Here is a 26,679-nt window from a genome sequence, read left to right as displayed (position 1 = left end):
TATATCCTTTAAATCACTGTGGCATAGGTTAGGTAAAACACAAAGGTAATAGAAGTGTTTCACATAGATCTAGTGATCTGCTCAGATTTCACAGAATCACAGAATCATGAGGGTTGGAAAAGACCTCCAAGATCATCTAGTCCAGCCTTTGACTGACCCCCCCTTGTCAACTAAACCACGGCACAAAGTCTGACCCAGCTAACTCAAGATTTACTTCCTCAGGCTGACAGTGCAAACAGAAATGTGGGGTAAACTGTGGGGTAAAAAAAAAAGACTCCACAGCAGCTACAGGGATTTTCCATGATGGTCACTGCCCCATGGAAGCGTGGGTTGGCATTTTGATTACTTCAATAACTGTATCTAAGACATGTATGTTTGTTGTTTAAGCCACCAAAGACTAATTCTGAATAAAAACCAAAATGGCCTTACAGGCATAGTTTGCATCAGCATCATCACCACTAGAACCAGCAACAGGACATGACTCAGTAGATCATTACCACTGGGGAAGAATAACACCTTCCATCCAGGACTTCAGACACTGCATCAATTAGCAGGCAAACACTGCAATTTACAGTAATTCCAAGCAATTCAGTTTACCAGTAATGACTTGTTACTCAAATTAAAAACACAGAACCCCTGCCTTATTAAAGCAAAACTGTAAAGTTCAGCAGACAAAGCCAAACAGACCACAACATCAAAGGCCTTTTGAAGATTAACACATTGACTAAACTACCAGAGATTCATTTAGAATCAAATAACACAGATGTTCTTTGCATCTCTTTAATATTAAATTTATCAGAATCTGTTCCTCATTTACAATGCTCTCTATTTCCTAACTTAAGTCTGTAGATAGTTGGATCAATTTTTTTGATAGGATCAATTTTTTTTCCAGGATAAAATTTTGGCGGTCACAGTCTAGATGCATTTAGAGGAAATCTTCTGAATCTCAAATGACTCATTTGGAAAATGTCCTGCAAGTGAGAGTTATGTTTGCTGAGGCATAGATAGAAAAACTAGTGAGAACTGTTGCAGCTGTGTTATATAAAAGGAAGAGACAATTTAATGAAAAATTTCATACTTTGCAGAAATTTGATTGCCTATTTTCTCTATGTAGATATCTTATTAGAGCAGCTACAGCTGCTGCACTGAAGGTGTATTTTCACTGATGATGATCAGGATGGGAGTGCCCAAGTAGTGTGTGGAATTTAACATTTTATTCTGTCGCAGAATTACAGCAAACATTTACAAATCTCTCAGCTGTTATTTTCCTTTTATTAGACAGGAGTGAGAATTTGCTCCTTATGGCTTCTCTTTTTTGGCCAAGGGACACAGAGTGTTTGTTGATGCCAGAACCTTAAGAGGTTGGGTGTAATGGCAAAGAAATCATGAATTGTGTCTGTCTCACCTGCTGGTTTTACTGAATGCAGGATAAACTGATTCCCTTAGCACCAAGTAGTAGACTGTCCCATACCCTTCTCCCCTCCTTATCTCCCTTCTTCAGTAGCATAAAGAAAAATATTAGATCCCTTTAGAATTACAGTATAATCCTACAACCTGGTTTTTGAAAGATCTCTTTGTTTATAAGTAGCATTGGAGGTAAATAGGTCATAAATTCTACATCACAGGATTTCTTAGCTTCATACCTATGAGAGTTACTTTGCTTCACAGAGGCCAAAATAATTCCAGGACTGCTGTCAAGTGGTTTATGTTCTGCAATTTGGAGTTTATTAGTGTTAACAGGGTAATGTTACATGCTATTTGTGGTGTACAAGTCCTGCAGGCTACACATTCTTGAGCTACAGTGGTTCAATAGCCAAAAGAATTTTAAAATCCTGTCTACACATTCTTGATGGAATTTTGTTTGATTTTCACAAAGCCAGAATTATTTTAAAATAAGAGATTTTTAGGGGTATTTAAAGTGAAGGGTCCTCTTTTCCTTCAAGTCTATTAATAGTTCTTCAGCTTGAACCAATCTTGAATATCTCTGTGCTTTAAATTGTTCTTAAATACCCACAGGGTGAGCCCTGCTGCTCCTGAGACCACTGGGTGAATATCCCAGCTGAAATGCACAACAGCTGAAAGCAGATGCTGTTAGCCTGTCTGCAGATGAGTTATTAACAATTCTGCTAAGCAGAGTTTATTTTTCTCTCTAGTCAGGACAATCTAGTGATGCATCATCTAAAGATGACTTTCCTTTAGAGCCATAGCTTGGAACACATCCACTGACATTCCACTTTCTGGCTTTCTAAACACCTGAAACTTCCTTTTTTCACACTGGATCACATCTAACACCACTCACAGTCTCAACAGCCACAATACAAGTGGCTCCACAGGCCACCTCAGCCTGGTCTAGAAATATGGCAAAGGGTCTTACACCAAACTCTCCAGAGCTGCAGCCTGCCCAGCCAAGCAGGAGGTTGAACTATCACCTTCAATAAAACAAATTGGTGACAAACACTGGCTTAAGCATGTCCAGGATGGCAGCAAACATTGCATTATTAACCTTTTTTGTCCTGAGTTCCCATCAGATGTCATGGTACCGCTCCAGATGATGCTTGCAGAAAGAGATGAAGTGGCACAGAAGCAGGTGGAGAAATGTTTTTCCAAACATTGTGGTAGGTAAACTTGTAAGTAATTTATTTCCCCTGCCCATAACTCACAGTTGAAATCACTATACTTTAAAATTCCATTCCTGCTGGGTCCAGAGAGGGCTTTATTACCACATAAAATTCTGGCAAATAGAAGAGCCATAGTTCAAGCAATGGACTACAGAGTCCAACTTCCCAGCATGTCATTTTTTATGAAAAGGAGCTGATTGTATTGCAAGCAATTTAAAACAATCTTCTTAAGACAAAGTCCCAGCTTCTGTGACTGGGATTGTTCTGCAGCATCTTTGGAATTGCAGCTGTTATCTCAGAGCATTACTGGGAAAGCATTGTCAGCAACAGGGTCAAAGAGCTGGTTTAAAGCTGTTTTGCTGGTAAGATCTGAGCACAGCTCTCTCTTTTAGCAAGCAGATGTATGGTGGTATGGAGAACCATGTGACAAGCAAGTGAGAGGAAAACAAACAAAACCCAAACATTTCTGCCTCCCAAATGCGTTTCCACTTGGAAATTCTGGGTGCTTAGCAAAATAACTAGAGGGAAACAAAAAAAAAAAAAACCAAATCAAAACAAAACAAAAATCAAATTCAAAACAAACAAAAAACCTTAAAGTGAAACAAACAAACAAACAGCAGATCAACACCAGGCCATTAGCCATTACATCAGATAGGAGCAGAGCTTGTTCTGTTCCCAGCTCTGTGACTTCCGTGGTATTGAAGTGATACACAGAGTTTGTACTGTTCCCTGTATTTGAGTGAATTTCAGCCTCAATAAACTCCAAATTTGGGTGAATTTCAACCTTAAGGGATCATTTATGATCATAATGAGCATTTTACTGGGTCAATCCTATATTTTCTGCTTGTTCATGGGCAAGACAAAGCATGAAGGGACTCCTAGTGGATTTGGATACTGGTATTTGCTGAAGAATCAGAAAGATAAGAGCTCTTAACTTATTAACTCACTCAGTCACTCCCCTCCCTGCAGTGCCTTCATGATGTCTCAATTTCCCTCTCCAGCTGGGCTCTCCCAAAACCATGTCCATTCATGCTTTGCTGCTAATCACAGTGAATGACCAGACAAAGTCCCTGAGTCTCCCACTGCTTTTGTCTTCACTCTGCTGTGGTCCCCACGAACTCCTCCTGATCCAGGGATCTTTAGCAAAGATCTTTTTCTTTCCAAGTCCCACTTTTCTCTCCCTTCTTCTTTTGGGGAGCCCTTAGTTTGACTTCTCTTCTATCCATAGCCCCAAATCAAGTTTTTCCTAATCTAAATGGTCTGTGCAGGAGCACAGTACATGATCAACCTCCTAACTGGTGCTTCTGTCTTCATTAATGGGAGGATTCATTACATGGAAGTTTTTTTTAATTCCAGAAATGATCAAAATTCATAACCAGCCTGTAGATCTAATAAAGTAAAATTTCACTTAACTCCAGTGTCTCTGAATCTGAAACCAGCAGCTGAAACCAACTTCCAGAGGAAAGTGAATCTCCTTAAAGCCATAGAAATTTTTGACTGCTAGCTAGTGTTAGACATTTTAGTTACTGAGAGGTTAATGGTATCTTGCAAGTTCCAGTGTTTCTGCTTCCTAACAAATGAACTAAATTAGTAAAAATTACCCCTTCCTTGTTTCTGCTATCCTAAAGAAGTCATGTATCCTGCTTCCAATTAAATTAACCATTAACTCCTTTTGATGAAGCTGTACATGATCAGCACCCAAATGAGCTTCAATCTATACAAAGGTTTAAGACCACAAGTGGAAGTGTTTACAGATTTCAAAGCTAGAGCAGTGGGCTGCAGACTGGGGACCAGTACAAGCCTACATGGTTAAGAAGCAAGCTAAGTTGGATTTTGATGCACACTGCTCCTCTGGAGCTTTCTGAGCTCACCCTGTAGATCCTATCTTTGCTGAGACTGAACTGAAAATGCTTCTGTCTAAACCTGCTTATCTCAAAGATAGATCACCTGGATATGTATCCTGTGACTCAAGAAAACAGCACACTGTCTTAAAAAAAAAATTAAAATAGATTGTGTTTCCCAACATAGCTGAAGGTTCAGAGTAGAGAAGAGATTTGGCATGTTCATTGCTGGACTCACACGAGTTCAGATGAGTCCTTACAAACATTGCCACACAGACAATCTGTGACAGAGCTACGTTCACAAAGCTCTATCCATGCTGTCCATAGATGGTGGCATAAAAGGAGCTCAGTTTTCTTTTGGTAAAGACAGGTATAGAAAGAAAAAGAATAAAATGGGAAAGGAAATTATTTCTGGGTGTCCAGACATTTCCTGAGATTGGTCCCTCCAGTACAGCAAATTAACATAACAATGAGGATGATTTTGTCCCCACTGTGTCTTCCTCCTAGTCAGCCAGAAAAATGTAGTAATACTTTGTGTTTTTCACAGCTCAGAGTTTCTATTGTTTTTCCCCTTTTGGTGTTCTCACTGTTGATTGCAGAGTGCTTTAATCAGGTACAAGTGTTGTGGGCTGATGGGCAGCCAAGCCTCGTGCAGGTAGCATTACTGAGTAATACTTATCAGCTCCATGCAATCAGCTAAAATTCATTTTATTCTCTTTTAAAAGTCAATGGCTACAAAATATGAGGCGGGAAAAGGGAAGGGGCAGTTCTCTTGCTATTGGAGTTTTTAGGTGCATGGCCAAGAGAAAAGCCACACAAGAACAACAGCACGGGAAGAGGCCAAGGCTGTCCCAGCAGCTGTGAGGGAAGGGCAGCCTGCAGGGATGCCCATGGGAGGCCCTCTGCAGGACACAAGGCACTTTAGGCAGTGAAATAATATCTTGCTGCAGGAAGGAGCATTCCAGCAACCCTGCAAAGTGCTAAGTGGAACCTTTCACCTGATTTTCTCTTCCTTCCTCTCCAGTGCCTGTTGCACGCCCGTGGGTAGGGAATGCCTCCTGGCTGATGCTTCTGTTGGCAGGACCCTAAGGCCTGTCTCCTCCTGTAGGAATCCAAGATACTGTGCCAAGGGACACTTCTCTGTCACTCATCCCTGGCAGGTGCTGCAGTGTCCTAAGCTGACCCTGGGAAGGTGAGCTGGGAGCTCCAGGTGGTATCTACTGAGGGCAGCATGGCATGGGACAGTCACAGCCCAGAGTCAAGGTCCAGCAGGTTGGCAGAACATTGCTCTTGGTGAGTCCCAGGCAGGTCTGGGATGTGCAGCACGCCAGGACAGCCACTGTGCACACGGAAAAAGTGTCAGAGAATGGCTGTGGCTGCACACAGTGCTCTGCTGTCCCTCCATTCAGAGTGGAGGAGTGGCAGTACAGACTGGTGATTAACACAGCATTAGGGCAGGATGCTCAAGCAGAAATATAGGCCAAAACTCTATCAAATATCCTGCATTAAAGAGCTTATAACACATTCCCTGACTTATTGATGTAAGCAAAGGTTAATCTTTCCTGGGGTCACTTGCAAGCACTTTCAGAGTTATACTATGCTGATTTTGCAGTCTACTTTAAGAATACAGGGCTTAGATTGGGAAACTGAAAGTCAGCTGACCACTTTGCCTCCAACTACCTCAGAATAAAGATTTTTGCCTCTTATCTTTTACTTCTTGATTTTTTTTTTATGCTTGGAGGTCCTGCAGAGAGCTCTGCCTGAAGTGTGTGGGCCCCTCTGAGCAGTCTGCCCAGTGTGATACCATGGGAGGTGCAGGTGGGACAGGAGGAAATCTGGCAGTTTTCTCCCAGCAACCTGCACAGCAGGCCAGGTTTGAAGCCCCTGTGTGCTGAAGCAAACAGGACAGGTTCCCACACTCTGCAGTGTTTCATTCTGATGAATCGGCGTTTCTCACTGGGACTTGGCTCCACCAGAAGATTTCCGGCCAGATTTAATCAGGGAGGCTTGAAAGCCATCCAAAACACAGGCCAGGAAAGGATAACTACAAAAATATAGCAGCTTTTTCACATTTTCTGAATTGTTTGGTAATTACATTTGTTGGAGATATAATTCATGCATGATTGTTTAGAGTTGTCCCTGCAACATTTATCAGCTCACACAAAATTATCTTTCTTTCTTTACAGAACCAGACTGTAATCAGTTCTATAAACCCTCTGAGATATTTGTTTGAAGACAATGTTTTTTTTTGTAGGGAATAAAGATGGTAAAAGTGTTTTCAAAACTGCAGCCAAAGAGAAAGTCAGTAATCACACAAATGGAAAATACAGATTTTTCTAACCTAGTGAAAACGAATTCATGCAGAGTTAATTTTTTCCTCTTTCTGCTTTTTTTCTTACTCCTTATTTTTTATTTGTCTTGTTAAACTGCACAAAACTCTGGTGCATTGCCATGGCTCAAACTTTTTCAAAGGATAAGAAGTTATATTGGTATTACATCAGTACAGTTCAAGTGCTTCGACCTTTTTAATTTCAATGCAGCTGCACCAGTAAATGCTTTATACTAGTCTGGGAAATGAATAAGGGAGATAGCTGTGACAAACTGTTATGCCAAGATGGCCATGCCCACACCACGCTCAGGATTTATTTGTATGAGCCAGTTGGTAAGAAACATTTCCTACCTGGCACAGTTACAGTGGTTAAAACCAAGCAAACATTGTCTGTGCATCAGGCCATAAGGATGAAATGTTGTCGAAATTCTCTGGCTGCTTTGTGCTCCTATAGCAATATATGGTATCTATAAATCTGGCTTAGCAGCCTAATTAATCAGAGCTACAGAAATTTGCATCACTGGGGCTGCTCAGCTGAAGTAAATTCACATCCTGGAGCTGGCTGGTGCCCCTTCTTGTGCTGTCTCTATCCTCGTGTGACTCCACTGACAGCCCAGCTTTATTCTCAGCTCACTGTGCCAAGAGAGGAGCTGCTGTGTTTCTTTGCTCCACAGGCAGACTCCAGCATTTTTCCTCCCTTACTCCAGAGGGTTGTGAGCATGGTCATGTCCAGAAACTTTCCCTGGACTGATTCAAGCCACCACTGGAAGCTGGGGCTTGGTTCAGTCCCTCTGGTCCCACTCCATTTCATGTCCCACCACCTCCCCTTGTCTGCTCTTCTCCCTCTCCCAGGAAGCTTCTGCCTTCAGACGCTGCTGGGGGAGCCTGGGTGCAGAGAGCTGGGTTTGGCTGGAGGGCTTGGCTTTGTTTTGACACTGTGCTTGTGCTTGTGTCCCTCCTTGCCTCATCCTGGGCTGCTGAGTGTGCTACCAACCTTCCTCCTTAATGACTCTGGTTGTATTTCCTGGTGCCCAAGCCCTCTGAGAGGCTGTTCTTGATAAGGAGTCACCCCAACCACGCGTTGTGGGTCATCTTGTGACTCAGGGACATCTGTGGGATGTGGTGAGCAAGGACAGAGCCACAGCTGTCCCCTTTGTGTGGGAGTGCTGCAGCAGAGCTTTCTGTGTCTGTCCCCATGCTGCCAGCCCCCCTGGGGAACAGGAGTATTTAAGATTAACACAGCAGTAATATTAATCTATTTTTTCCAGAAATAAAACTGTACAGAGGATTTATTTGCTTGCTGGTCTCTAATGCAAAGGGACAGCAGAGTGGCTGTCCAGGCAGCAATGCTAACAAATGGGTGTTAGCTGGAAGAGAAGTATTTGGATGCCTTGGATTAAGAAACCTTAAGCATCAAGGATGTGACTATTGAGGGTTTGAAGTTTGTTTCTTGCTAATATAGGTGCCATCTGTAAAATGCAGCTCTGGATCCTGAGCATACATAATAAGCTTTGTTGCTCAGACCTCCTTTTGTCTAAAGCCAGCCAACATAAAGATACAACTTTTGTCTCTGTAAGAGTAAATAAAATTATAGTTATCTTCAAATCAGTTCTTAAAATCAGTATTTATAAAGTGCCATCAGTGGAGAGCTTTCCTGGAGAACAGTTCTGATGCTCTCTCCAGGGAGACAACAGTCTGGTGGTATAAAGCATAGATTTTTAATTAGTGTTGTTTGGCTTCAGTGCATTACTTACATCAGAGCTACAAAGTTGAGTGGAGATTTGTAGATTTGAGCTGGGCTAAAACTAGACAAAATAAGACAAGAGAACACGTGTTGCAGGGTTAATGAGAATGAAAGATAGTGATTGCAGTAATATAGTCAGAAAGTCACACTCAGTGTATTATCACAGCAAGCAGCACTGGTCTTCCTATTTCTAGGTTCAGTCCTTTGTGAGGGAAGATTAGCTTTTTGCAAAGGGTGTTTTAAGAAAGAATGAGCAGAGGACTAATGAAAGCAGGTCCAGGCATTAGGCACTGAGGATAAAAAGTAAAAGCCATTAGCAATAGCCAGAGAAGTGGATGAAGGCAGAAGCCAATGGAAAGGTTTGGAAAAAAACCAATCCAGTCTTGCAAAAAGAAACCAAACATTTTCTTACAATGAATATATGCTTTGGATATGTTTTTGGACATAAAGTAATAACCAAAAAGTATTTCATAAGAAGGGACTCCAGGAAGAGTCCAGTCTGAGAGGTACAACACAACTTTTGTTACTACTATTTTTATTTCTAAGATCTCCATCATATGCTTAGAATATCCTTGTTAATATTCCTTTTTTTTCCCCAATAAAATAGTGAAATCAAAGAGTCCCTGAGAAGGGTAGTCATTTATGATATTCTTGACAGAAGATCTGAATTTTGTAGTGAAATTAGAAATTTCTATGTGTAAATTCTGGGTTTTGTGAAAAGGGTATTTTCTGGAGGAAATATTTCAATCGGAAAAATTTGGTTACTTCTAATGGCTTGTAAAGCTTTTTGGCTTAGAAACAAAAAATGCCTCCAGAGGTCTGGACACCATTAGAGGTACCCCTGGACTGAGTTAACCTGCCTTGTCCTCTCCAAATGTATGCCTTTTCCCCTGAAATGTAGTTACCTCTGACTCAAGCAGGGGGTAGTCCTGGCACTCCTGTAACTGAACTAAGAATCAGCTCATTTATTTTTAAGTCACACATGCCACCTTGTAATAAGAAGACTCATGTGACAGTTTAACAATTCCTTGTAAAATTCATCCTTTCACAGCCTTTGATGACTCAATGTGCACCTTTCAGCATGAACCACATCTGCCCACCTAATTTACATTTTTGTTCATCTGTACATTAAGAATCATGCTAAGTGTGACCGAAACAGGTAAGTCATTACTGACTGAAACAGGCATTTTCTTTCCTCTGGAATAATGCAGGACACAGCCCTGGGAACCATTCTTAGAACAAATTTCCTCAGGAGAAAGGATGGACCTAGAAGTGCTGCACAGGTTTTCTTTGAGGAAACCTATCCATGACATGGTAGCATTTAACAGCACTGGTATCCTCTTCCATCAGGTAAATCATGCATCCGTGAAAAAATAGCAACACAGTCTGAAATTAATTTAAATCCTGCCATGAGTAGATTTTTAACATGCATGAAGTGCAACATCAACAACTCCCCTAACTCACAGTGGGGTGTCCTTATCCTGGTTAAGTGTCACTGTGTTGGTACTGTGTGTGGAGATACTCAAACAATAAAAAATAGTAACCTATAACTTATACGAGTGTGTTAGCCCTACAGCACAGGAGGAAAATGCAAAGGAAGAGTAATTCCTCTCCCATAATGAAAGCAGCACAATCTGGGTGCTCTGGGGCTGCTGGGTTTAAGTACAAGCAGTTTGGTTACACTGCAGCTGTCTCAATGAAACGAGGTCATCATCCACAGTCCAATGTACAGGAAATACAAGAGTGTCTGAGGAGTCCAACCCTCTCTCCCATGCCCCAAAGTGTTGATATCTAATTGAACCTCATAACTACATACAGTTATGCTAATCTGATTCATTTCCTGCTCTCCTCCTGCCCTCTTGATAGTCAAGATCCTCTGACAAACAGTTTGTTCCCATCATACTCCTGATGCACAGGGTAGGGAATAAGTAGCACTGAGAAATCCTGACTGCCCATGTGTAGACAGCTTCTTCCTATGCAAGGGAAGCTCTGGATCATCTGGGAGTCTGGTTTTGCAGTAGCTGTACTTTGATACACCAGCACAAAGGAGATGCACCACAAAGAATGAAGGTTTATTTCTGCATCATCCCAAACAACATCCTTAAGAAACCTCTGTCTATACTACAAGAAAAAGAAAAAAATACAGCACATATATATATTGCTACCACCTGCTTTTCATTTCATGAAGTATGAATAGGGCTGAGCTTCCCATGGTCTAAAGCTAAACTGTCAGCACAAATCTGGCAGGAGATTTTAAAACACCTTTGGTGGTGTAGGAAGCAAAATAACACCACTTGATTTTAAGATCAAAGGCTAAGTTTACAGGGTTGACAAAAAATAATCTCTCCTCATTTATAATCAGCACAAATAAGTAATGCAAATCTCAGAAAGCTGTGAGGGGGCCACATACTGATATTCTCCCCAGTCCTTCTCAGCATAGACCCTCCACAACATTCTCCTCCAGTTCAGACAAGCACCACAAATACCAGGTGTCCTTTGGGGAGGATGGGAAGCTCACTGGTCTGAGGCAAAAGTATGTTATGTAATGTATGTGGCAAAATTAATTTTGCTGGGAGACAAGGGAAATGCCATAAATAGCCAACAGACAGCTTGAGAGAGGGAGCGAGTGAGCACTCCTGAGCCTCTCAAAGCTCTGGCTGGCTGTGCCTTTCATCAGCAGAGTCACTGAGGGATATCTGCCATTCCAGAATAGATAACCTTTGCTCCATCCAGATGTTATTATTTTAGCAGTTATGTCTTTAAGTGCTAGATTAGTTAAACCTCATTTTCTCATGTACTCAGACGTGGCTCAAGGTGGTGCTCCATGGGTGAAGCAGAACACAGAATGCCCCTTCAGCAGACCCTGCAGTCCCCAGAGATGGTTCAAACATGAGAGGTACTTTTCCTAGGTACTTTTTTCACTTTCCTTCTCAGCTGACCATAAAGATTTCTCAAGGACCCAGTGTCTCCCTGATGGCATCACTACATCACATGCTGCTCAGGGCTGTCAACCCACACCTCCATTGTGCCCCACGCACAGCCAGCAAAGCTCTGGTGGCCCCAGGGATAGGGGGTGCTGCTGGCAGGTCTTGTTGCCCACAGAGGTGGTTGAGTAGCACTGCTGGGCACCCCAGGAGCCTGGAGACTGTCAGCCCACCCTCCAGCCCATCCATGTTGCAGAGTACTTCTAGGAAACGACACAGTCAAAAAACCAGCAAGGGACTCCTTTTGGTTGTCATCTGTTGGTTTATTGTGGTTTGGTGCAACATCTCAGGGTGTATGGCCTACTGTGGCCTCTTGTTCCACTGCCTCTTGTCCCATTGCTGGGCACCACCAAGCAGAGCCTGGTCCATCCTCTGATCCCTCCCTGCAGGCAGTGACAGACAGGATGAGGTCTCTTCTCAAGGCTGAACAAGCCCAGCTCCTTCAGACTTTCCTCAGTGAAATACTTCAGTTCCTTCATCACCTTTGCCATTCTGGACCTGCTCCAGAAGCTCCACCTCTCTTCTGTACTTACAAGTCCCAAATTGGACACAGACTCCAGGTGATCCTCACCAGGGCTGAGCAGAGTGGCAGCATCACCTCCCTGACCTGCTGGCAGTGCTCTTCCTAACGCACCCCAGGATCCCATTGACCCTCTTGGCCACAGGGACACGGTGCTGGCTCAGGGACAGCTCATGGTCCACCAGGACCCCCAGGTCCTTCTCCCCAGAGCTGCTTCCCAGCAGGTCAGTCCCAGCCCGTCCTGGTGCCTGGGGTTGTTCTTCCCCAGTGCAGGAGCCTGCGTTTGCCCTTGCTGGATTTCAGGAGGTTCTCTGCCCATCTCTCCATCCTGTCGAGGTCCTTCCCAAGGGCTGCAGGGCTCTCTGGGGTATTGGCCCCTCCTCCCAGCCCTGTGTCACCAGAGAACTCGCTGAGGAGGCATCTGCCCTCAGGCAGGTCATTGATGAATAAGTAAAACAGTCCTGGGCCACATATTGAACCTCGGGGGCCACCACTGGTGACAGGCCTCCAACTGGACCCTGTGCCACTGAGTAGCAACCTCTGGGATCTGCCATCCAGCCAGTTCTCAATCCACCTCACTGTCCACTCACCCTATCCTCGCTTCTTGAGTTTGTGAATGCAGATGCTGTGAGACACAGTGTCAGAGCCTTGCTGAAGTCAAGGCAGACAGCATCCCCTGCTCTCCCCTCATCCATCCAGGTAGTTGTTTCATCATAGAAAGCAATCAGGCTGGTCAAACATGATTTACCTCTAGTGAATCCATGCTGCCCTCTCCTGATCACCTTCTTGTCTTCCATGTGGAGAGAGACAGCCTCCACCATAATTCCCTTTGACCTGTGTATCAAAAGGTTTCTTCTTTTTTATCATCTCTTTTTTTTTTTTTTTTTTTTTTTTTTTTTTTACCCATCACTGACAGTTTTCCTTGGACTGGGGGAATAAATTATGTGTCATCTGTTGATGGAGAGGTGTCAACTGAAGCTGGTGTGATGTGACTCAGACTTGTTTCACTTGCAATGTGTACTTCAAGTTTGAAGCAAGCCAGGCCTCCAGAAGTGAGAGTCACGTGCATGAACTCGCTCCTCCATCCTCCTCTTCTCTTTCTCCTGGGTGGCAGAGCTGTGTGCCTGTGGTCAGTCCTGGCTGTGCATATCCCATGGACACAGGGATGTGACAATTCCCCTGAACACAGGCTGTGTGTTTGCCACACCTCTTTTCAGAAGTAACTGAGCAAGCCCAGAAATCGGGGTGGTGGAATGTGGGGCAGAGCAGTTAAAAGAGGGAGGAAGAGTTTGCCCTATGATTTCTGTTGTGATTTCCTAAATAATATTGACTAAAGAGTGTTTCATGGCACTGAATTCTAACACGTGATCTCAGCCTTTTCCATGAGTCCCTTGGCACATCTATGCATCTTTAACTAGTGGGGAAGGCAGAAATGTGATTAAAATGCAAAACCAGGGACATCCCGTTGCCCACAGTAACAAGTTAAATGTTGCAGAATTCATCCCTGTTACACAGAGCAGTTATTCAGTTATTTCTTGATACAAATCTTCCCAGAAAGGCCTTGAGGTCAAAATTTACCTGAGAGGAAAGAAGGAAAAGGAGAATGTCCAGAAAACATTCATTAATGCAGAACAGTGTTCTAAACAATAAATATTTCAAAAACAGCCAAAGGTCAAAAACTGAAATAAACTCTGATCAAGGTCACCATTTACTTCAACATAAATATTCTCTGAACAGAGTCTGATCTCCTTTTTTTTTGTTTTTTTTTTTTTGCTTGAGCAAAGCTTAATAGAAAGACTTCCATGCAAATATCATTTAGAAAAAGGAAAAACAACAGGAAAGCCCCTCAGACAGTCCAAATTTAAAACCATTTAAAATGAGTTTAAAATCATGACCCCTTGAGATAAGTATTTCATCTAGGCTGAGTGACATATACATTACATACAGTGCTTTAAAACCAAGAGTGAGAAAAGATCTCCTGACTTCAGCACATATATCACATTTGTGAACGTTGGCTGCTTTGCTTTCATTACACTTCCCTTCCTTGTCAGCACCCCAGCTAAAATAAAGCAACCCTCAGGCAACTTTCACAAACACCCAGTAAGAAGATTAAATCACGACAATGTACATTCATATGTGGGGTCAAAGTCAATATTACACAGCTCCATTTACTTTACTTGAATGTGACTCACAAAATATACACAGTAGGAAGTGCATATTTGAGGGACTTTGGGAACTTTCTTAAATTAGCTTCAATTATTTGCTCAACACTGGTCATTGGCATAGAACATGTGAAAGAAGAAGTAAAATTTAATAGTAAATCCTCTAATTTATGAAAATAAAGAAACAGAAACCTTCATTCCATTCCCGATTTATTCTCATTTCCATTAGTTGCAGCTTATCATCACTTTGGAGAAGCTCCCCATATGTTAAAGATTCCCTGTTTCTAGGTTGCCTTTACTTCTGCAAACGTTCAAGGAAGATGAAAAAATTGAAAGTCAGACTGATGTTCTCTGAAAGGGCAACCTTCTTTCCTAGTCAATAAATAGAGCCTTAAAATCCTCTTCTGACAGCCTTGGAATTGGACCTCCAGCACTAATGCCAAAGCTGTGATTTAAAGTTGTGGGCACGATTCTCTCCTCAGTTACAGCAATGCAAATCTTTAATTTCAAAGTTGTCAAAGTGACTTTTGGGAGAGAATTGCTGGACTGGCTGTGGATAAGATGAGAGCTGGATCTTATCCCACAGTCTTTTAAAGGATTGCTCCTTGGATCCCAACATTGCATTTTCACATTTATGCCCCTATTATACACATCTTCACAGAGGAGCAAAAATCTGTAAACACCCACAAATGCTTTTGACTCTGTGTGGAAATCTAGAAGTGCAAATCAGCAAGAAACACTGCTGAGTTTTCCTCCCTAACCTGTGACATGCATTTGAAAATGAAGAGGTTATTTTTAATTATAATTGACATTTTTTTTCCCCTGGTTGTCCCAGAGAAGGCATTTATCTTGCTAGAAAAGTGGTGCCACTTATAATGTTGCCACAATGGGAGCTCAGTGGAGGAAGCTGTGAATAGGCCTTTAGGGAGCTTCAAAAAGCATCTGTTAGACTGCAAAGTTTAAAGCCAGGCAATTTGATTTTCCTAGTACTTCTGAGGGTCTCTGACTAAGAGGGAAAGAAGGAGGTCCTTCTCCTCTGCCTGTACTGCAGCCCATGGGGCTGGGTTTATGGCAGCTCTGCTTTAGGTGGGCACCTCCATGCCAGGGATGCAGCTCCACTCCCAATCCCCCAAACCTTCAAGCTGGGACATGTTGCAGCCCCATGGCAGGGCATGCTGAAGTGTTGTACCTTGCTCTCTCACTCCCACTCTTTCCTGGAAAGAAAATACAGGTCCAAACCTAAGTTCAGACTCCTGAAACTGGGCCAAGATTTCCCTTGGCAGCTCTGTCTGCTATTGCCATGTTCTACACATGGCTCTCTCTGCTTGTCCCCTTTGCCCTTCCTTACTCCTCACCCTGCACCAGCCCCTGCTAAGTCATCAAATGTGGTTCAGGGATATATGAACATGGTCAGAAAATGCACTAAAGTGCAGAAAACACATGTTTAAATTAGGAAGTGGCATCAGTTCGGCAGAGTGCAACTCTTTTCCTGGGGATGCAAATATCAGCATAGCAAAGCACTTTCTGAATCAGACAAGCTATTAATATTTTTAAGGGCTTTGAAAATAAATTTGAGGATTGGGAGAATATGCAACATTGCAAAAAAAAAAACCTCCTGTGAAGCCTTCTGTCCTGGGATTCTCCCTGAGTACAGGCACAAGTCCTGCCCTAGTTTTTGCAGTGTCTGCTGAAGCAGCCTGTCCAGAGGTGATTATTAGTGCCAGCTGCAGCAGAAGCAGCACCACATTTCCGCTTTTCTCTGCAAACAAACATTTAAGCCCTTCTGGCACTTCTATCATGCCTCGGGGGGAAAAATGCCCTCGGACATCAGATCTGTCAAATTTTAGTAACTATCTGTAGCAGGAGTGTAACATCTCCTGTAGGCACCTGACTGACACACCCTGGCTCTCTGCTTTCTCCTGTTGAGAGGACTCCTGTGAGCTACAGAGATCTCTGGGCAGCCTCAACTCTCATGGCCTGGTGTGGAGGAGACAATTATGCAATCTCTTCTGGGTTCCTGCAGAAGAGCCTGAGGATGATGAGGGCTGGGAAAACTCAACCAGGACAGCAAAGCCAAAGCCCAGCAGGGAGTCTCAGTGCCATCAGGCCTTGTGAGATCTCCCCAGCAGCTGGAGAGGGTGCTGATTGCTTTTGTAAGGACCACTCTGGGAGGAGCTCTACCTGCTGGTGGTGGTACCAGTGGCTTTTCAGAACAAGAAGTTCAGATCTTGTGCTGTTGAGTGTTAGCATTGTAATAGCTGGGTAAAACACTGCTTGGGCACTACAAAGTGTACAGCAATGGAAACTGCAGCACTCCCTGTAGCAGCAATGGACTGAATATACTTAAGGATGCAGCAGATCTGTAGTTTATTGGGATGGTATCTTATAATTTCAGAAACCCAAAACACCAGGGCTGAAATAAAATATCCTGCACCCACTACCAAAACAGAAAAAAAAAAAAAATTCAACTGAAGTGGGAAAAAGTTAGGAGTTTTGTGCAAGGGATAAAAATTATGCTTTAATATGGCCAAAAAAATAAAAGAGTAGAGAGTGTTCCTCCATAGAGAAATCAATTTTGAGGTTATACCTGCTTTAGCAGTGCCCAAGGGAACAATAAACAAAGAAACTGTGGCATTATAGAAAGCCCAAACTCACAGGGTGAGGCTGGGCAGAATGTTCCCAGAAAATAAATATAGAACATCAAAAGCAGGCAGGCAAATAGGATTTGACTCATGGCCTGGTTAAGGCACAGTTCCCCTTCACAGGTAATAATGGGACTGCCTTTTTACCAAGTTGCAGGCAAACTTGTAACCAAAACAAAATAAAACAAACAAACACCAAAAAAAAAAAAAAAAAAAAAAAAAAAAAAAAAAAGAAAAAAAAAGAAACAAAGAACCCCAGAACTGGAAATCCAGTTCTGGTCAGAAAAGTGGTCTGGGGAAGACTTTTACTTCATTATGAGAACATGAAATAAAACACATCTGAAGATTCACAGGCAGCAAATAGTGACATCCATCAGAACAAACAACATTCAATCCATCCAGATCAGCTGAATCTATCAGGTTGTGGTAAAAATCTATTTTTAATTTCAAACTGTTGAACACTTTGTCATTTGTGCATACAGAGCTAGGTGGGACCTAGGATCAGAGTCATGAGGGTAAAGCAAAAAAAGAAGGTGGAAAAATTGTGCCTGTGTATCTAAAACTAGCTCAGTTGGACCTTCCCAAATAACCAGTTTGTATTGGATTCAAATAAAAGTTCAGGTTGATCTTATGTCCTATTTCAGCCTGTTGGCTCAGCATGCATCACAAAAGCACATGTATTTTCATTGATTACCTCCATCCACACTACTATATTCAGTTCTTTTTGCTGCATTGTTGCATTGATTTCTCCTGCCCAAATCACACTATTGATTTTCCCTGCTCCCATTTCACATCTGTGCTTCTCTCAGCCACCCAGCTGATATAGTAGGGAAAGTGTGGGATTAGTGCTCAGCCTACAGACACACATGCCTGTGAGGAATCTCCCCACAAGGATAAATCCAAGGCCACTGCTCTGTTGCAGGGTCTGTATATAATGCTATATGTGTGATTTTTTTTCCTAGAATCCAAGGATTACACGGAAGTATAAAATGAGGATTGTGTGAAACCCTCTGCTCTCATTCTTCATCAAGGCAGTAACAAGCAGTTCAAGGCTAACGCTGAGCTTTTGGCTGTTCTGTCAAAAATATGTTGAAGGTCAGTTTTAGTTGAAGTTATTAAGACACAGCTGAAAGGAAGACTTTTCTGCCAAGAATGGTTTCCAGCTGAGGACAGGACTTGCAATTGCAGCAGCTTTTAAGGGAAGGAAAGCACCTGATACATCCCATGCCAAGTGTCTGGATTTTCTCAGATACTCTGCATCAGAGATGTTGAAGTTGTTGGGAAGTCATCTCCTGACTATGGATGCAATGGGTAATTATTTTATTCAATTTTTAAATTCTTTTCTTACCTTGAAATGTACAACTTTAATTGTAAACTCAACACTTCTTAGTGACAACCAGAAATTTGGCATGTATCAGCAGCATTTATTTGTTTCAGATTTTTGGTGAGAAGCTCGTAGAACCACAGGATCACAGAACATTCCGAGTTGGAAGGGACCCACAAGAATCACTGAGTCCAACTTTGGGCCCTGCAAAGCACCAAGCCCAAGAATCCCACCACGTGCCCAAGAATGTTGACCAAATGTTTATTGAGTTGTGTCAGGCTGGTGCTGTGACCACTGTCCCGGGGAGCCTGTTCCACTGCCCAGCCTCCCTCTGGGGGAAGAACCTTTTCCTAACATCCAACCTAAACCTGCCCTGACACAACTTCAGGCCATTCCCTTGGGTCCTGTCACTGTCACCACAGAGCAGAGATCAGTGCCTGCCCCTCCTCTGCCCCTCACAAGGAAGCTGTAACTGCAGTGAGGTCTCCCCTCAGTCTCCTCCAGGTCGAACTAACCAAGTGCCCTCAGCTGCCCCTCACACAACTTCCCCTACAGACTCTTCACCATCTTTGTTGTCTTCCTTTGGCCACTCTCTAATAGTTCAATATCTTCCTTATATAGCAGTGACCAAAATCCGAGATATTCCACAAGAAAAAGAGTGTGTGTGTTTTTCAGAGTTGCAATAATGTCTAATAAAATTACATTTAAAGTAATTGTTGTGTGTGCTGTTCCAAGCAGAGACATTTCCACGTAATGAACTGAGCAATTCTGTAACGTTTAAAAGATGATAGAATACTTTATTGAAATTCATCATTGATACAGAGAAAATACATTCTGAGTTTTTACATGAGATGGTGTTACAAATTTTACATGATAAAATGTTTAGTACCCATCAATTGTTTTGTAAGTAGAAATTATTTCTCTTGAATTATAAACTGTCGCTCTGCATGCAAAATAATAACCTCATGCACAGTGCTGTTTCTTTCAGTCACTTCTAAACTGAAGCAAGAGAAAAGGCACACATAAAATAAACCTACCAAAGCAAGAATGGACAATTTGAATGCATGGGGAAAACGGTGTTGTCTGATTATTATTACTGTGCAGCTTCACAGGTCCCTTGGATGTTATTTCCTATCAACTTTATAGCTCTTTCATCCAATCCCCCAAGAATTTGTAACAAAATATCGTAGGCACAAGGGAATTATTTTCCCTTTCATATGAAAATCTCATGGTCACACTATGAAAATGGTGCTGCTTAGCAATCTTTATGTGATGCTAAGCATTTGACAGACCTGTCTGTGACCACCTTAGAGAGGATTTACTAATGCAGGGAGATGAAACAGGAGCTCAGTATCACCTTACACTGAACTACTCTTGCAAATCAGTCACAAAACAAGGTTTTCATAAATGTTTGCCCAGAGCAAGAAGAGCAGCACCAATATTGCTCTTAGGGGAAAAGGTGAGGGTGAACAAACTTTTATCTTCTTGATTGCAGCACTGGGTGTAGCAATTACCCACGACAGAAACACCAACTTGGCCAGCCTGTGGGACTGGTGAGCTCTGCGTAACTCACAGTGCTAGATGAGCTCTTCTCAGGTGCCTGGGGAACTGTTTTTGGGATCAGAGGATATCTCTGCTCATACTCAAGTTAACCAGCTGAAGCGAAGAAAAAAAAATAAATTGCATAGGCCCTTGGCTAAATATTCCAGGAGAAGCTCCTCTCTCCCATGGTGTCCCCTGTCTGGAGCAGGTGCTGATCCCCTGGATGTGCACATTCCCAGGATATGCTCCTCCACCATGACCAGGGGTCACAACCCAGGGCAAGGAGCAAAAGAGGCAGCCTTTGCATTCTGGAGTTTCCTTTCACCATCCAGGAGCAGCAGGCTTTCCTGTAGTGGAGGCAAATGCTGGGGTCATGCAGATGATGGTAACATCCCACATGTTCTCCATGGGGTGTACTGATGAAAAGCACGATGGACCATGACACATGGACTAAATTAATCTAAAAAAAATCATTTTTCAGGTTGATTTTAGCTGGAGGTGAGTTTTCTGCTTGGTGTTTTCCCTAAGTTCCATGGTATAGTTAATTTAGCAGGCATGATCCCAGTGTGCATTATTGCAGCTGGCTGTAGGCATCCAAGCAGTTTCCCAGATAAAGTCTGGGGCATAAGAAACATGAAAAGCAATGTGAATTTTAAGCTGCTCTCTGAGAATGCCCTGAAATTTCTTGTTTTTCTGTCCGAACCTCTGTTAGAGGGTTTGTTGCATCCCTCCAAAGGCACAGACCTGGTGTAAGGGCTAAGGCAGTTTTATTCCCAGTTAGAGCTGCATCAGCAGACAATCTGCACTGCTGGGGGACATTGACTGTCTACCTCACATCTGTGTGATCAACCCAAGGTTGTTTATTATTCTGGAATTTCAAATCCTCGTCTTCTTTGGCCAACAAGTAATCTCAAACCACTGCTTTCTAGCTTTTAAAATCAATTGATAAATAGCATTTCTTTTTTCTCTAAGGAATCAATGCACAATTACTTTGAACTGTTTCAAGAAAATAGGATTTTTGAGATACTATATTCTCCCTTTGCTCCCTTCAACAAGCTTGATTTAAAAAGCAAAGAGGAAGAAGAAGCACAAGTAGCACTGCAGACTTGACAGAAATGTGATGTTCTGCAGTCAAATTATTTTGTGAAACTGGAATCTTTATTTTTAATCCCAAGTGTTTCTTTCCTTTGGTCACAGACTCCTGCCTCCACAGGAGAAAGTGGACTTTCCAGGCTGCGTTTTAAATCCTAACATGTATATATGATGGTATTTATTGGGAGTTACCTGTAAAGAAATTTGGAAGAAGAAATTAATCAGATGAAGCAGAAAGTTTAGAATTTCATGTGTATAGAACCTCAAGATCAGAGTGTCTGGGGTAATGAGTGAATTTATTCACATCTAAGATGTCTGATGAAGTCTTTCCTGCTATCTAAGTTTTCAAATTAGGAATGAAGAGCTGCAGCACTGGGTCCATCAGTCAGTCAGTGGGAAACTCTGTAGTTGTATTTTCAAAGTCTACAGAATAAACCAGTAAACCTTGCCCTAGAAAGGTGGTTGCACTTGGGAGATGGAACCCTGCAACTGGAATTGGGTTCTAGAGGAAAATCCACAAACACAGACTCACACCTGACTATTGTGAGAAATAACATTCTGAAATCTCTTCAGATATGATAGTCCACAGTGCCATAACATCATCAAGGAAAAGATGCTCTTCTTCTTTTCTTCAGACAGTTTTACAATTAAGCCACTTTGAGATTACCTGGCACTGATAGCACAGGCTTTGCCAGAGAAGTTAAATCAGGTGTCTTTGCAGCACATCTCCCTCTTTGCAATCCAACTCAAAGAATGCACAGGAATTTCCTCAGCTGCTTTCTTGGAAGAGTTCCTGTCTAGGACAGAGGAGCTTTCCAGGGACTTATCTTAAAAACTATTTGAGTATTTCAAAGGAAGGACAAACTAAAACCTTAACAAATGAAAAGGTAAATTACATTTAAGGTTTTAGTTTCAGTTCAGGATCTGTCTAGAATCAGAACCCTTTTTCAATACATGACCTAAACCCTTAATTATTTATTTTCCTACTTACCAAGGGAAACAGCCATTAACCCAACAATTCAGTGTAATATAGTGGTGGTAAAAGCTAGAAGTTAGACATAAAGAGCAAGAACATAAATGTGGAAGACTTCTTAACTGCAGAGAATTAGGAAATTATTAAAGGAGAGGATATATAGAATAAAGGGGAATAATGCTAGGAAGTCATTATTATAATTTTATTAGGCCTGGGAGTTAAATAAAAGTGAAAACCTAAGAGAAAAGTCAAAACAATTGGATTTTAAGGGTCACTTTTATGAGAATAACTGAGATGGATTTGGCTCAAGTGATAATATGGTCTGCAACCCCAAGAAGCACCTGGTCCTGCAAGCAACCTCAGGGCTCTTTGTCCTCAGGCAACCAGGACACATAGGTCTTTAAATCCAGGGGAGCCTGCAGTTTTACCCAGACTAGTTAAAGAAACAGCAAATTTCCCTGAAAATCACTGGGGCAAGATGCTGAAAAAAAAAAAAGTTCAAACTGATAGCAAAGAAGCTACAGCAGGGGAATATAAAATAATGCCCCCGACTGCAGCACTGTGCCCTTGCCTTACATAGTTTTGAGCACATTTCTCCTCCATTTAATACAAAAAGATAAAACCCAAGTGATGAGCTGCTCAGAAAGCTGCATCTGGGAGCAGTCAGGCAAAGGACATGGTAAGGCCATCCCTCCCTGCTGGCATTTCTTGCTGTGTGGTTTCCCCTGCACTCTGACAACCTCTCTCTGTGCTTTCTTTCCATGCGACAGGCAGGGAACACCGCTCCCAGTTTCACCATGTAAGGCTTTCCTGTACCAGCATGTAAGGAGCTCCTTCATTCCTCTTCATGGGAAGGAAAATGAAACAATCCTTCCAAGGAATGAAATGCACTGAGTTTGCCTGTACCACTGGAGACCTCAGGAGAGCAAAGTAAATGAATAAAGGATCTTCAAATTATTTACGACAACAATTGCTGGGATTATTCTGAATGCAGCAGGGGGGGAGGCAAGGATGGAGTTGATAAAGGCAGTTAAATTAAATTTATAAACAGTACAGACACTGCCAAGAAAATCAGGATAAATACAAAGAAATTCTTTAAAACCCCTAGAAATTTCCAGCAACTAATGAGACTTCAAGGCATGACAATGGAAAAGTACAGATGAAACAGATTTTACTCAGGAAGATCTTTGTTTCATTGTTCACAGTAGAAGCTGAAGGTCATTTTCTAGTGATTGAGATCTATTTTCCCTGGAGAGAAAGAAAAATGTTAAAAGGTTTCATGATTATACTGGAACAGATAATTAGGCAGTAAGAAGTTGCACAGGTTGACAAGGCACTGGACCCAGAAGACTTCCAGGAACAGAAAAGTGGCTGAGACAGAGACAAGAATTTGTGAGCTGGAGCAGAGGAGAGGATTTGGCAATTCCACTACAATAGGGACTCAGTTCTGCTGAAAACAGCTGTATCCTAAACAGCTGTGCCCAAAACATCTGTGAAGGTCCAGCAGTTATGACAGAGAGCATCCAGATGTGTGACTTCCACAGCTGGAGTGAAAGCCAAATGGATAATTTCAGACACTTGATGTAGCACTAGATCCTGGTGTTTCCCAGTCAAGCCTTCACAATTTTATTCAGAAGGTGGCTGGGACAACAAAGAGAGTCAGCAGAGGATGGTGGGGTAAATCAGCTCTAGAGGGAACTGGTAGAAATGTAAATCAAAGTAGAGACTCATTCAAAGTCTGTATTAGGCTATGAAGGTAAGAATTAGCTTGTTCGTGTTGCCTTTCACAAGGCTAGTTAATCCTCTGATATATTAGTCTTTAAATATTCCAGTAACAGAAAGATTGACTTATCCACTGGTAAGACAGACTGTAAGGTCTTAATGATCAACAACTCAGAGGAAATATTTGTGAGCTCAGTTCTGAATCCAGCATTTCTTGTTGAGTGGCTTAAGGCAAGCTGTTTGCCCTCTGAAAGACCTCCTAATTCCTGACACAAGAAAATTCCTTCCTTTTCTGATACAGCTGTAACTCCAGCAATATATCTTTAAATGCACTCATAATAGTTTGTCTGGCCTGGTCAGGATGCTTCTTCTGCTCCAAGCCAAATTGAATTTCCCCTCAGTAATGTTAACTGCCATTTCTATTGTCCTTTTCTTAGACAGATTTAACACATCACTCTTAGGACTAGCTTGATGTCAGTAGACAGAGACCAAGTGATGGCCTCTGTGGACATTAGAAAAAGTATAAAAGCCTGTACATGAAGTTATTCCTTATGGCCTATTCCTCAGCCTATTGTGAAAGATGTCAGGAAACCCTACTGTCCTACAGGCTTGTTCTGCCAAGGCAGGGTCAGCTTCATACCTCACTGTTTAATCTCAAATGAATTGTAACAGGATATCAGGATATTTTGGAACAACTTATGCCATGAGGTTGACTATTTTATTTCCACCTTCATACTTATAAAAAAAAAAAAAAAAAAAAAAAAAAAAAAAAAAAAAAAAGGCTATCTTTTTGTGTCCTGGGTTTTTGGGAGCATCTACAAGCAAATCACAGATTTTCAAGGGTAACATTCATTTCTATGGGCATAACTGGTTATGCTGAGTTGGATGGGTGCTCACCATCACTGACTAGTTGTCACAGGGTTTTCTTCAACAAGTGACAAATCACAGACTTCACTGGAGCTGTACCAATTAATACCCCAGGGAATGGCAATTAGCGGCCCCTGTACATTTTTTCTCAGCATGTTCCAGGTCAGGAAAGATAAACAGTCTTGTACTCTGATGATGATGATTTCTTTAATCCTTATGTAAGGAGAAGATTCTCTTTGAGAAACACATACTTTGCCAAAATTCAGTCCAAGCTACAGCCTGAATTCTCCTCTCCTGGATGTGAATTTTGCATGCAATCTCACCTGAATGTTTGTTGCCAGAACAGTCTCTCTGTTTTGCCAAATACTGTTCTCCAGCTATGGAATCCTGAGCTGGTACCCAGATTTCATGACTGTCAATCTCTTCATTTCTCTTATCTTCATGGGTGCTCTGCAAATATCAGGCCAATTCCATATCTAGAGTTAGACACAGTAGTCTGGTAAATACCTACAGAGAAGTGTGGACCATGTGGCTATAAGTCATCACAAGTGGGCACAAAATCTAAAGGACTGTCAAAGAACCAATAAGCCAAAGATCTCCCAAACAGGCTTTTTTATGGAGTGCAAACTTGTTGCTTTTGGACATAATAGAGAGCTCTGAAATGTGAAGGAGATGAGTCCTTCTCAGGAGCCTTGTAGGAAGTAAATTGAACAAGTTTTAACAGCACTGTGCAGAGGCTCAGCTTAGAGGCTGCTGATAGGTTAGATCTCAAACACTGCCAGATTTTGGGTCTGACTGGATCATACTCAACATACGACATCAGGATTTATACAGATTGAAAGATACCTGAAGGCATGGGATAGAGCAGCCTGACCCATCATCAGTATTGAAGGCACCTTAATAAGGTTAAAGTATTGACAAAGAAAGGATTTATTAATGTCAATTACTTGTGCCACAAATACTGTCCCAGGCTAGCAAAAAACCTATGTTCCTCAAGTAAAAATGATTATCCTTTCTGGAGGAAAGCAGGCATAGGTTGTTTACCTATGGGAGGAAAAAACAAGCCAAGATAAACGTGCCCTACACGGTTGTGTCAGTTGCACTGAGACAGTACTTTCTAATGATCCTGTGATGATGGACATCTAATTTATTCAATCTTGACATGGCAGACCTGGCACAGTAAGATCTGGCAATTAGTCACACTCCAGTGGCCCTTAACTTAAGCAGTTTGCAATGAAATGCAGTTTCTGATATATCACTGCCATTTCCTGTTATTCCTTACAAAAAGAAGTAGCAGAAAAAGCATTAAAATACTAAATCACCTATTGCAAAAGGCTGCACCATCAGCTTCTGAATCCTATTTAGCACTGCTAAATTACAGAACAGCACCACTCCAGTACGTGCTGTTACTGGCTGATTATTTTGTTAAACAGAAAACCAAAACCAAAATTGTTTGCACAGTTAGAAACTAATGTGGGATTCAACAGCATTTGCCAATAAACAAAGATAAAGCAGAGCTTTAATAGGTCTGATTTGCTTTATCTAACAGGTATTCAACAGATAAAACAAAACAAAAGCCTGGGAAAAGCAGAGATATTTATTGCCAGCATGATTCCATAAAAATGGTGCTGGTTGTTTTTGTTTCAGGAAAGCATGGTCACAAACTGCAGTGGTCCTGGAGGAGGTGGATTCATGGTCAAGGGCAGCTATCCCAAAGGTGAAGCAGAGCAGTTCTGGTACCCAGAAGGGAGAGGAGCAAAGGGTTTGGGGTTGCTCTTCCAACCCCAATGCTAGGTGGCAAGGCTTGCTGCAAGCAGAGATGGCTGGTCCCCAGGACACAGATCAGAATGAAAGAATCACAGAATATTCTGAGTTGGAAGGAACCCACAAGGATCACTGGGTCCAGCTCTGAAGCTCAGCTAGAGGTGCCCATCTAACTCTGTGAGTGGGTGATGGTGCTGGTACACTCAGTGTACAGACCTCAGCAGGGATTCCAAGCTCTTGTCTCTGTGTGTGGGCCTGGGGTGTTTCTCATCCCCTCGGAAGGAGAGGGTTGGGCATGTGCCCTGGTCACCTTTTCCCAAGAATCTGGGAAAGTAGATGGACTGGAGGAAAAAGCAGCACACTCTTGGAGGCAATCTTTATGGATGATGAGGAACCCAGGCCACCCTGTGACACTGCTGGAGTAGACACAGCCAGCAAAGACCAGCCCTTCAACGTGGCAGCGCAGGGCACCCAGAGGCTGCTGGAACTCAGAGCACATTCCATTCAGCACACCTATGGAAGGGATCTGGAACCATGAGTTCAACCTATTTATAT

The sequence above is a fragment of the Vidua chalybeata genome, chromosome 2, assembly GCF_026979565.1.
Source record: "Vidua chalybeata isolate OUT-0048 chromosome 2, bVidCha1 merged haplotype, whole genome shotgun sequence".
Classification (NCBI taxonomy): domain Eukaryota; kingdom Metazoa; phylum Chordata; class Aves; order Passeriformes; family Viduidae; genus Vidua; species Vidua chalybeata.
Note: the sequence above shows the minus strand (reverse complement) of the source record.